We start from the raw sequence: 13,044 nt of genomic DNA on the forward strand, positions 1-13,044 counted from the left end.
GGAAACAGATAGACCCTACATCTTAATTGGTGAAGGGCAGAAAATTATGATACTAAAGATACAGCTAGATTAGTTACATTTCTCACTGTGATAAAACTCTATGATCAAGGCAACTTATAGGAGGACAAGTTTATTTGGGAGTTCTTTCCATTGTGAAGGAAGGCATAGTAGGAGGGAGCCAGAACAGAAAGCAGAAGGCACACATCTCAAGGAAGCATAGGAAAGAGAGCAAAACCTGAAGTGGAACAAGGCTATATACTTTCAAAGACCACCCCGAGTGACATGTTTCCTCTATCAAGGCCATGATTTCTAAAACTCTGCCAACAATGATACCAACTGAGGCAAGTGTTTAATCAAACACTTGAGTCTATGCAGAGGCATGTTCTTGTCTGCTTTCAATATCTGTGACAAAACACTCTGACCGATACCAACTTGGGGATGAAAAGTATTTGGCTTACGTTTCACTGGTCACAGTTTGTCTCTGAGAGAGTCCAAGGTAGGAACTCAGGGCAGGAACCTAGAGGCAGGAACTGAAGCACATATCATGGAAGAACATTGCTTAATGGCTTAATTCTCTGGTGAGTCCTCAGCCTGCTTTCTTATATAATACACGACAATCTGCCCAGGGGTGACACCACTTTCAGTGGACTGGGCCCTCCCATAGCAATCAAGAATCAAGAAAATACCACATAGACATGGCCACAGGACAGTCCAATGGAAGAAATTCCCCAGTTGAAGCTCCCTGTACTCAGATGTATTGACAGATAAAGCTATCTATCCTAGGATACTTCTAGGAAACTTCTCATCCAAACCACTCCAATATCAATGATTAGTTTTAAAAAATATAATCTTTAATACTCTGGAGCTTTGCAACGAAAAAAGAACATATTCTTGAGTAAAAACATGCCTTGACTATTAAATAATGGGAAAAAAGTTGAGCACTTTGTATCAGAGAACTCTCTGGAGCATTACTTAATAATAAATGACATGTTCCTCACTTTGTTTGGACAAAGGCAGAAGTAAGGCCCTTAACACCTAATCAGGAACTTACCTGAGAGCTTACAATAGGTAGTGTCCTTGGCACTTCCAGGTAAGCCACAGGCTTCTCATAAAGAATGAGGTGGAATCTAGAATTGATTTTTAAATGTTATGAGCATTGGGTGTGATGGCTCATGCCTTTAGTCCCAGCACTCGGGAGGCAGAGGCAGGTGAATCTCTGCGTGTTCAAGGCCAGCCTGGTCTACATAGTGAGTTCCAGGATAAGTGAGGTTACAGGTAAACCCTGTCTCAAAAAGACCAAAAAAACCGTTAAAAGTTATGAGTATTATGTACAAACTGAACTGATTCTCAGCAGCACTGGTCTGTGGAAGACTGTAATGGATCCAGAAAGATCTGACATAGGGAAAAATCTCCAGAAAGACTGAGGCATTCATTCAGTCTTTGTGGAAAACAATCTCATATGAGTATCCTACTGCTAATTTAATAAATAGTATGCTGTCACATAAGAGAACAGCTCACATTTAAGGACTACAGAAAGGCAGTAACAGAACATTTGAATCTAATGGGAAGACAGAGGTTGAAACTCTTGAATGACAATGAATTACTTTCACCTATTTGCTATTGTGGCACTGATTACATAACATTTCCAAGATTTGTCAGGATACTGCAACAAAATTCCTGCAAGTCTGTCTCACAATCTATTCTCCATGGAAAATTAAGTTTAATGAATAGTAGCAAATTAAGGAGAAAGAAACCATTTGATAAAGCTATAAAATACAGTTTTATAAGAAAAACATAATTCAAATCCAGCCAACTGATGTGCTTAGCTGAATGTGTGTTTACAGAGATCTAAAAAGTGATGGCAATAATAAGGCCATGTTACAAGCCTTAAGAACATGTAGTCATTAAGGTCCCTGAGAATCACTACAGTACTGAAACATTAGGGACATTTTCATAAGACTTAATTAAAACTTCACTTAAATACTTCAAAGAAATTGAAAAAGTAAGTTTTGTAAGTTTTTTGAAGAAAAAAAAATTCAATGATCATCAAGAAACAGAATCCACATGAATAAGCACTATAATCTCTGTATGTGTGTCTGAGAAAAAGAGAAAGAGAGAGAGAGAAATTTAAACTCATGGACAATTACAGGATACAATATACACTCAAGCTCTTCATAGATTATACATCAAAGAAAATAATGAGTTTATTTGATTATCCTTAAAGTCCTAGATCTTATGAGAATTAAGATTTTAATATTTGTTGGAACTTTGAAATATACAGTTTATGTTTAGTTTTTAAAATGACAAAAGGCAGAAAGAATAAAAAAATAGTCTTTTGAGGAAGAAATCCATGCTCAGACAATAGATACATTATTCTCTTTTGTTTTGACATTGGAGAATTAGGAACAGATACATATTAAAATAAATAGTTTTACAAAACCACTTTATTTTTCAATTTAGTTGCCAGAACTATTTACCTCCTAGTATAGTAGGGTGATGTGGCATTACTATGTTTGGAATTGACCTTACTACCTAACAAACCTCTGATGCTAATGTAGATAAGTATCCTGTAATCTGGAATGGCTGATCATAGAGGGCCAAAGTTTAGGTAGGAAAGGGTAATTTTGAAAGTCTTTGACTGAAGTTGGCACTGAATCCTGATGTGTAAATTTTTGTTGTTTCTGGAGTTGTTATTTTTAAAGTGGGTTGTCATTTTCCTTGTGTTTTTTGATAAATATTATGACACTATATCTTTGGAGTGATGCGACTATGCCCATTACAGTTTTAAATCTAAGATTCAAAAAACTCTGGGATGCTTCTGATCTACTGAAATTATAGGCAGCAAAATTCTATCTTTCCTCGTAGAAAGTAGTTGAGTAAATCTCTAGAATGTCATCCAAAAATACTAAGGTATATCGGTGATTAAAATAAAACTGTACATTTTTACAAATATCACTGATATGCATAAGCTTTAGAATTTAACAATAACCTCATAAAAATACCATGATTTCCATGGTATGTAATATAGAATGATGTAATATAGAAAAATTTAAATTGGCACAGTCTATTTAAAAATGTTATTTTAGCATGAATCAAGGCATGATGATATTAAAAAGCCGAAATGGACAGTTTCCCTTAATTCTTTTTGCATCACTGTACTAAAATTCCTCCTTTGTCTCTTAATTTCCTTTACTCTCTTACACACATTCAAACACACAAACACAGACAGATGCACACACACCCACAAACATACAGAAACAATTGCACACACATCTTTATTTTCTATTTTTGGATTTTGTGTATTCTTTCAGAACTAGCAAAATTGAGGGTTGATTATGCATATAGTACAATGCCATCACCAACATAAAATGTTCAGTGTTAGTAAGAACCGCCTTCTCTGCACAAATGTATGGTACACTAATTTTTACGGTCTGTATCACAGTCAGGAAGGTGGCAGGTGGTATGGTGCGCCATACTGCACTTGAATAACTAATCTACATAAGCACAGTAAGAAAACTCATTACCCAACAACATATGTGGACACATCATTTCAGGGTGCCATATGCTTCTCAGGCACATATAAAATAATTATCACAGCTAGCTCCAGATCGTGTCATGTGTGTCTCATTGAGCTTTAGCTAGGAGGCTTAATTACACCATCATTGTTCCATTTCTTTTATGTTCCTTCCATCTTGAGTCACTTTTTCTCATTATCACTGGTAGTTTTAGTTTTGAGCAATAGTTCTTTTTCTTTATTCCCGGCCCAGAGAAATGAAATAAGTTGTTAATTCCTTATCCTTACACCATAACTTTAATTTACTTCTGTCTTGGTTATCTACTGTGGAATGTTTTTGTAGATGTTTTTCTCCTTTTCCTATTTCTTCCCCAACCAACTACCCTTTCATTATTTTTCATGAATCTTTTTTGTTTTTTATTTCAATTTATATGTATAGAAGCATTTCAGAGTTTTTTGAATCTTAGATTTAAAACTGTAATGGGCATAGTCGCATCACTCCAAAGATATAGTGTCATAATATTTACCAATAAACACAAGGAAAATGAGAACCCATCTTAAAAATAACAACTCCAGAAACAACAAAAATTTACACATCGGGATTCAGTGCCAGCTTCAGTCAAGGATTTTCAAAATTACCCCTTCCTACCTAAACTTTGGCCCTCTATGATCAGCCATTCCAGATTACAGGATACTTATCTGCATTAGCATCAGAGGTTTGTTAGGTAGTAAGGTCAATTCCAAACATAGTCATGCCACATCACCCTACTATACTAGGAGGTAAATAGTTCTGGCAACTAAATTGAAAAATAAAGTGGTTTTGTAAAACTATTTATTTTAATATGTATCGGTTCCTAATTCTCCAATGTCAAAATATTATTAAAGTCTTGTAGATTTTTGTCAGCTAACAAATCATTAAATATAATTTTCCGGTAAATCACTATTGATTTCTGCACTGTAATTAGAAATTTTTAACATGATGTAATATTCTTTTAAAATGTTTAATTTTTATCTTATGTGTATAAGTGCATTGTCTGCATGTGTGTAAGTGCACTCATGTCATGCAATGCCCACAGAGATCAGAAAAGGATGTAGGATTCCCCTGGAACTGGAATTATGGATGACTTAACCGCCATGTGGGTGCTGAAAATTGAACCCAGGTCTTCTGTAAGAACAGTCATTTCTCTTAACCACTGAGCAATCCTTTCAGACCCCATGTATTATTCAGGGTTCTCTAAAGAAACAGAATCAGTAGACTATATATATTCCACATCATATTAATTTACAGTATAGAGTCTGAGTAGTCTAACAATGGTGGCACAACACTGGAAAGGCTGAGAATACAATCTGGTTGTTGCTCATTCCATGAGGCTGGATGTCTCATTAGTTCCAATCTGGTACTGATGACCTGATGAATTCCAAAAAATCAGCTAATCCTCAGTCTACATTGGAATCTGAAGAAGATGGTCACAGCAGCAAGACAAACTCACCAGTGAGAGAGAAGACAAAGGACAAAAAGCAAAATATCCCTTCTTCCACGGCCATCAGAAAGGAACACTCACATTAAGGTTGATCTTCCAGCTTCAAATGATCTGAACAAGAAAGTTTCTCTCACTTCAGTTAATCCCAGATCTAGTCAGGTTGACATTCAAGATTAGCCATCACACTCCATAATACAATATTCTTTTAAAAAATCTGTTTTTATTTCATGTATTTTCATAAATATCAGTGACAAAAGAGGACTAGGATCACATTGTAGTTAGGGACATTTAGTTTGTTTAAATTATTTCATCAAAAAGGAAAGAATTAATGCTAAATTATAATATCTTAAAACATGAAAGTTAATAATTTTTGGAGGGTTCAGAATATGAGATAATCATAAGAAGGTTTTAGCAGGTATTGTTCAGAACGTGTGAACTAAGAAGTCACTGTAAAGCTTAGTAGTCAGGTGAACTAACAGTAATTAGTTATCGATGTTTTCTCATCAACTTGTAATATGTGAATATGAATTAATGAGTGTTAAAAGAGGCTGTGCAAATCATAGACTGACTGATGTAATCAATTAGTTTATATGTAATTAAGCACCCTTTCTGGTTCCAAAGGACAGTACTGCCTCAGTGTTTTGACATTGTTCCTCATCACACTATTTTCACATTAAAGGGAATAATAATTTTTGTTCATGTGAACACTCTAGACCTGTATTATTAGAGTGTTATTTGTATTATTAGAGTGTTATTTGGGTGTTGGGAAAGTAGAGGTCAGTCAGATGGCAGTTTACTTTTCTACATGTATAAGGAGTAATTGGGTTTACTTGTCACATCATGACAAGTAAATAAAAAGTGTTGATCAGGGAAATTTATCTATTGTTGAATAAAAACTGGTCTTGGGATGGTTGTTGTTCTTGTTGCTGCATTTCAAAATAAAAAAGGGGTAGGCAGTAGAGTTTTAACACTAGTAAACATACAGTAGAAAAATTGAGTAAATACAAAAAAATGATCTTCTTTAAAGTCTTAAATATTTAAAATAGGCACAATCTACTTGCATATTCCTATATAACCATGTGTCTCATCCCTTAATTTGGATGGGCATGGTTCCATGTTGATGATGTTTTGGAACTGATTTCATTTCTGACAATAATCAAAGATTGGAGAACGTCATAAGTTTACCTTGCAAAGATAATGATGTTACTGCTACTGGTGAAATAGTAGACCAGCAGGGGAGGAAAAGTAAATGAGGATAAAGCAATAAGATTACAATCCCATGCAAAATGAGTGTGACAGTTGGAGGTCTAGGATGCACCTGTTCTTATCATTCTATGGTCTTGGGCAGAAATGGCCACATACTTGCATGAATTATAGCATGCTACATTATAATTTACTGAAACACTGTACATCTCTTTTCCAAATATTAAAGCTCATATCATCTTCAATATTAGTAGCATCTGCACATATTTTTCTATAATCCAGTCAAACATTTTTTTCAAGGAGTTTTTCAACATCCTTTTAGTAGTGATCACTGTATCCCATATGTACAAAATCTCATTAACCTTTCATCATCTGATACAAATGCCCCAATGTGGAAACTATCAAAATTAAAGAACACATGCTTTAATGCTATAAAAATAAACTGTAAGGAAAAAATGCAAATGTGTTATTCACAAATGTTATTTCAGTTCACATTCACACCAGCACTATTTACACGACTTGACAGCATTTTAATTAATCTTTGTCAATTGGTTAGGATAACTATTTCTGGATTTATTTCACTTTCTTTATAGTAATTTGTGAGAGCATAGTTTGTTATCTTTTACATAATTTTATACAAGCAATATAGAGTTTGATCATCTGTATAATTTCATCAGATTTCTAGTTTTGTGTTTATTTGCAAGGACTATAAAATGTTCATATTAATAGTATCAACACTTTGTGAAATAATTCTCTCAATCACTTAAGAATATTCATTCTCACTCTCTCCTTCCTTCTTAATTTGTTTATTTCTGATTTTTCTTTCTTTTATGATTTTGGATACTGTGGTTTTAATATAGGGTTTTATACAAACTAATTATGATCTCAACAACTGAAAGATACCCCCAGACCCCATTAGAATTTTGCTTGTAGTGCTTCCAGTTCTATTGTTAATCTGTGACTTAGGGTTGTTGTGCATTTTACAGACTCTTAATCTCTGTGACCAGTTGTGCAACACTGTAATAGTCTGCATCAGTTATAAAAGAAGCTTCTTTGATGAGTGGTGACACACATACTTATCAGTAAAATAAGGATCCATATTTAGCATAGTAAGAAATTACATTTGTCTATGGATGTGACAGTCTTGGGTTTTCCTGTAAGATCTATGACCTCTCCAGCCATTTGTATTTTGCTATGAATATAGTATCACACATGAGTTCCCTCCCATTGAATGGGCTTTAGGTCAAACTAGGTAGCTGTTGATTTCCCCCACTGTAAGAGTGCCACTACTGCCCCAATATAGTTTGCTGTGCCTGCCATTTTTGTGGTTTTTAGACCTCAGAGCTGGGGTTGGGTCATTGATTGATGTTCTCCTTTAGTAGATTGCACAGTGTTGTTCCAAATTCTATGAGGAAGCCTTCAAGTTCTGGGAGGCAATCACGGGGGCTGTGACAATAGTCTGTGTAATTTGGGGAGTCTCTTGGACTACCCTGGCCAACAACTAAGGGGTGATTTCTCCTTTCTGGTTCTGTTTCTTGTTATATAGCCTTCAGCTATACACATGGACTCATGTAGAGATATTTTATGTGTAATTTTAGTAGGTTTTTGAACTAATGTATTTCCCTCATGGAACATAGTGTAACAAGAGTCAGAGAGAATACTATTGTATTGCTCAACTCTCATCAACAAAGTTCCTTCATGTAACAGAGGGCAATGAACCCATGGTTCAGGAACCATTGAGGAAAAGGGTGAAGAAAGACTGTAAGAGCCAGGGGAGCAAGTGCATGACCATATGAACCATCAGTCTTACAGGCTCCTGGAACTTTGCCCATATGAATTTACAGCAATGGTGACAGATTGCACAAGACACATGAAAACTGAAGCAGACAAAAACTCAAGATGGAACTGTGGAAATGAAGAGCAGACTCCAATCTTACCTGAAGAACTGTTGGACAGCTGATGACTACTGGGAAAAGAAGAGCTGATCTTCTTTAAGGGGGTAACAATAGATAGGCTGTCTAGACCCCAGTGGATGAACTTGCATTTAGGGACATCTGGGTACACTAACTTAGATAGGCCTTAACATAAATGATAGAATTCATGAAATCCAGTTGAAGGGGCTATGGGAAAGGGGGTACAAAGATGAATAACATTTTGAGTATGAAATACACAAAAATTTAGTAAAATATCTTAGTAAATTAATTTTGCTTGTGTGTTTTAGGAGATTATTTGTTTGGGGACCTATACAGCACACTTTATAAAAATTACTAGTTTTTTTTCTTAAAGATTTCTAATTATGGGTTAGTTCTAGAAAATATTTCTTCTAAGATTCTATAAATATATCCACTTAAATCACGTTTTAGAATAACATGTAATTGTGTTGGAAAATATATTTACATTCAAAATATTTAAGGTATTATTATGCCTGTGTTAGTTATTTCTTATATCTGTGATAAAAACCAGTGACCACAGCAACTTGAACAGGTAAAAGTTTATTTATTTCCATTGCATAGTCCATCACAGAGGGAAGTCAGGGCATGAACTCAGGGCAAGAACATGGAGGCAGTAACTGAAGCCCAGACCATGGAGGAACCCTCCTTACTGGCTTGCTCCCCTGAGCCTCAATCAGCCTCTTTTCTTATACAACATAGGACCACTTGCCCAGCGGTGGAACCACCCACAGTAGACTGTTTTCTCCTATATCACTCAACAATCAAGACAATGCCCCACAGACATGACCACAGGCCAATCCAATAGAGGAAGTTCCTCAACTGAGGTTTTCTCTACCCAAGCATGTCAAGTTGAAAACTCTAGCTAACCAGCACAATTGACCACTTGTCAACTTGACACACAAACATGTAGCTATCAAGCCATAATCTTTCCATTTCTTGTCCCCAAGATACAATGTTAATATTCATATCACAACATGAAAGAGTACAACTTAAAAGTCCCAAAGTCTATAAAATTTAAACACTTTAAAAGTTCAAAGGCTGTTTAAAAAGTCTCTTTTCTGAAACCCCCCATTGCAACTGAGGTCAATGAATATAAAAGGCCACAAATGGTCAAAGTATAGAGAATAAGACTGCTGAGTGTGTTTCCTTTAACAGGACCACCCAGGGCTCAAGCACCATTGTGAAAGAGGGGTTCGAAAGATTGTAAGAACTAGGGGAGATGGTACATGACCACATGGAAACAAAGTCTTAAAGGCTCCTGAAACCTTGCTCATACGAACCTATAGCAATGGTGGCAGCAGACATAAGACTCACACAAACTCAAGCAGTCAAAAACCCAGTAGAACTGGGGAAATGGGCAGTAGGCCTCAATATTAGCAAAAGAATATTGGCACCTGATTACTGCTGGGTGAGGGAGAGCTGATCTTCTTCAAGGGAGTGACTCTATACAGATTGACTAGACCCCAGTGAATTAACTTGCACTGAGGGACATCTGGGTACACAAACTTGACTTGATAGGCCTTAATCTAAATGGAAGAATGCATGGAATCCATTGGGGAGGCAATGGAAGGCTGTGGATTGGGGAGAGGCTATAAAGATGATTAAGATGTTTTGTATGAAATACACAAAAATTCAGTTTAAACAATTTTAAATCTCCTTTATGTGGACTCTTGTAAAATCCAAAACAGTCTGTAACCCCAGACCCAGGGGATCCAACAGCCTCTTCTGACCTCTGCAGGCATTGCACAACATGGGTACACTTACCTACATGCAGGCAATACACACATACACATAATATTAAAAATAAATTAATTAATTAAAAATTTATTTTAAAAATGCAAAACAAATTGTATACTATCTTATTTCAAAAGGAGAGAACTTGGCACACTTAGTCTAGCAATGTAGCTCAATGTTGGACATTTGTGATTCATTCACAATCTTCTGGCCTACAGTGTTCTTGGGCAGTTCCATTTCACTGGCTCTGCCATCCACAGCACACACAACTTGACCCGTAGGCTCAGGCTGGCTCCACTCCATATATGTTGCTACCCTTAGTGGTCATTCCATGGTCCTAATATCTCAGTGTGCTCAGGTCTTCATTGCACCCAAGGATACACCTTCATAAATGGCCTCTCCTGGCCTCACATGGTGCCAAGTCTCAGATCCTTTTCATGGTATCTTCAATCCTGAGGGTATTCATTGCAATTGAGGCCACACCATCACCAAAGGCCTCCCTTGGCCTTTCACAATACCAAGCTTAAGCTGCCCTCCATCACACCTTCATGCCTTCAAAATCAGTACCCTGTAGAGGATTCTTACACATTACCAAGTCCTGCTTCCAACTTGAGAGACAGCCTTGGGCCCTATCTAGACTGCAGCTTCTGTTTGCTGATCCTGATTTAATACTTCCCAGAAGATGTCACTCAGTGGTGGTGATCTCTTGATACTCACAGATGATTTTTCAACCCCAGCTGTCCAGAATCGATTATCCCAGTAAAGCACAAAGGGTTTCACTTCAATATTACACACACACACACACACACACACAGACACACACACAGACACACACACATCTCTGATAGCTTTTATTTCCCTTTAAGTTTCACAAGCCAGGTTTCCATCATCTACACCTCTTTTAGCATCTTCTTTCAAGTTCCTACAGAATGACTCACTGAACTCCAAGTACTTTTAGTCCAAAGTCCCCCAAATTTTCAAAAACCTCCCAGATATATATGGTCAGGCTCATAACAGGAATACCCACTCACTGGTAACAATTTCTGTTTTAGTTACATTATTGATGTGATAAACCACTGACAACACCAAATTGGATAGGAAAGGGTTTATTTACCTTACACTTCCAATGCACAAAAAATCAGGGCAGGAACTCAGGATAATAACCTGGAGGCAGGAGCTAAAAGACAGAGGAAGAACACTGCTTTTTGGCTTGTTCCTCTAGCCTATGCTCAGCCTGCTTGACTTCTCTTTCATTGGCAAGTTCATCTTGTTGCTTTGGCATACCTAATAGTAGAACCAACAATTTCAGTTTTCAGCATAAACTGAAGTCTATCCAGACCTCCTGGAATCCTTCAGGTCTTCAGTGCCTAAGTGGGACTGTTGAGATAGCCATCCTTGTAGACTGAGCAACTACTTCTTCTAAGATTCTCTAGTTAGACAACTATTCTGCAAGCCAATCTAATATGTATATAATATAGTATATCATATATACACATATATGTGCATATATAATAAATACATATACATATTTATTAATTTTCAGTTCTATTCCTTAAAAAATCCTGCACAATACACTATTCATCCATCTTCAATGCTACTCTATTCACAAAATCAGCAGAAAGAAAAAAATCCTAAATGTCCATCAATTAATGCATGAATAATAAAAATATTTTATATTTACACAATAGAATATTATTCAATCATTAAGAAAAATGAAATTATGTGATTTGCAGGAAAATGGATGGAACTGAAAACAATAATCCAGAGTAAGGTAACCCAGATCCAGAAAGACAAAGGTTGCATGTTCTCTTTCATAAGAGAATGCTTGTTTTGAAGTTTTAGATATGCAAGCTTTCATTAGAAAATCCATAGTGACCAGGAAACTATTAATATGTCATGAAGGGATGTTCATGAAATAAAGGATAAATGAAGTACAATTCATGTGGATCCATTCTCTGGGATATGGTCATACCCGTAAAGAAAACTGATTCTCCCTCTCCAAGCAACTAACATTGTCTACTGTTATTTATCTATGGGTGGTGATTCATGCCCCACTTCATGTTGAGACTTCATCTGGATTGAGCTTGAGCATGTCATATGCATGCTGCTATGAGTGTTGTTAAGTTCATATATGTAATTGCCATGTTGTGTTTTGAAACACTAGCTCTTAAAATATTTCTGCCATACCTTCTGCAATGATCCCTAAGTCTTGGGGAAGAGGGCTATGATGTAGAGGTTTTATTTAGGCTTCTACTCCACAGTCTCTTATTCTCTGCAGATTAGCCAGTCGTGGTTCTAGATGTTTAATGACAAATACTGCAAAATTAATTTTCTCAGGTGAGTGTTGAGAGACGCACTAATCTATGGGAATAACAACAAGTAATTAGGAGTCTGCTTAAAATTTTCTCCATTGAGCAGAATAATAGTACTATCACATGGTATATCTATGAACATTCTAGCCACAATATCTTGCCCAATATACCAATTCCAGATATGGGGTCCATCTTATGAAGCAGTTCCAATATCCAATTAGAAAATATTTGGTTACTCTTATTATATTAGTGTCAGTTTTATTTTTTTCGTCTTTTTGAGATAAGGTCTCCCTGTAGCCCCAGCTGAACTGGAACTCGATATGTAGACCAGGCTGGCCTAGAAGTCACAGAGATATGCCTGCCACTGCCCCTGGAGTGCTGGGATTAAAGAAGTGTGCCACTATGCCTGCTGCTAATATTAGTCTCATTTTGTGGCAATTGGTTTATCTTAGCAGGCCAGTTGTTATTGTAGCACCAGGTAATCATAGCTGGATAAGATTGTTGATTTCTTTTCCAGTAGCATGCACAGCATTTTCCTACACTATGAAATCTATCCTTTAGAGATGAGGATCCAAGGTCAGTACCAGCTTGATTTCCCAGTGTTTCGAAGACTCAAGTATATATCATCTTTAGCAATTGGGTCATATCATCAGTTTCTGAAGGGTCACCAAAAATAGGCAATAGCTTGCAATACTTGCATATTCATGGAACCTTCTTGGCCTTTACTCAAAAACAGGTGACCCATTCCTGGCACTGGTCTTTTTATTTGGTGGCCATGGATGTCTTGTAGGGTCAATTTCCCTATTATAAGGCAATTCCATTTGAACTGTTTATTATATGTATATGCA

At 36.4% G+C, this 13,044-nt stretch overlaps 1 non-coding gene across 1 annotated transcript; it reads left to right on the plus strand.

Annotated features, from left to right (window-relative positions):
• Window positions 1-1,802: 1,802 nt before the first annotated feature.
• On the plus strand, window positions 1,803-1,931 carry LOC115072499. Its single transcript, XR_003851555.1, has one exon. It is a non-coding gene; the product is annotated as a small nucleolar RNA SNORA33 (small nucleolar RNA).
• Window positions 1,932-13,044: the final 11,113 nt, after the last annotated feature.

The sequence above is a fragment of the Nannospalax galili genome, unplaced genomic scaffold, assembly GCF_000622305.1.
Source record: "Nannospalax galili isolate Female #2095 unplaced genomic scaffold, S.galili_v1.0 scaffold600, whole genome shotgun sequence".
In the NCBI taxonomy this organism is placed as follows: Eukaryota; Metazoa; Chordata; class Mammalia; order Rodentia; family Spalacidae; genus Nannospalax; species Nannospalax galili.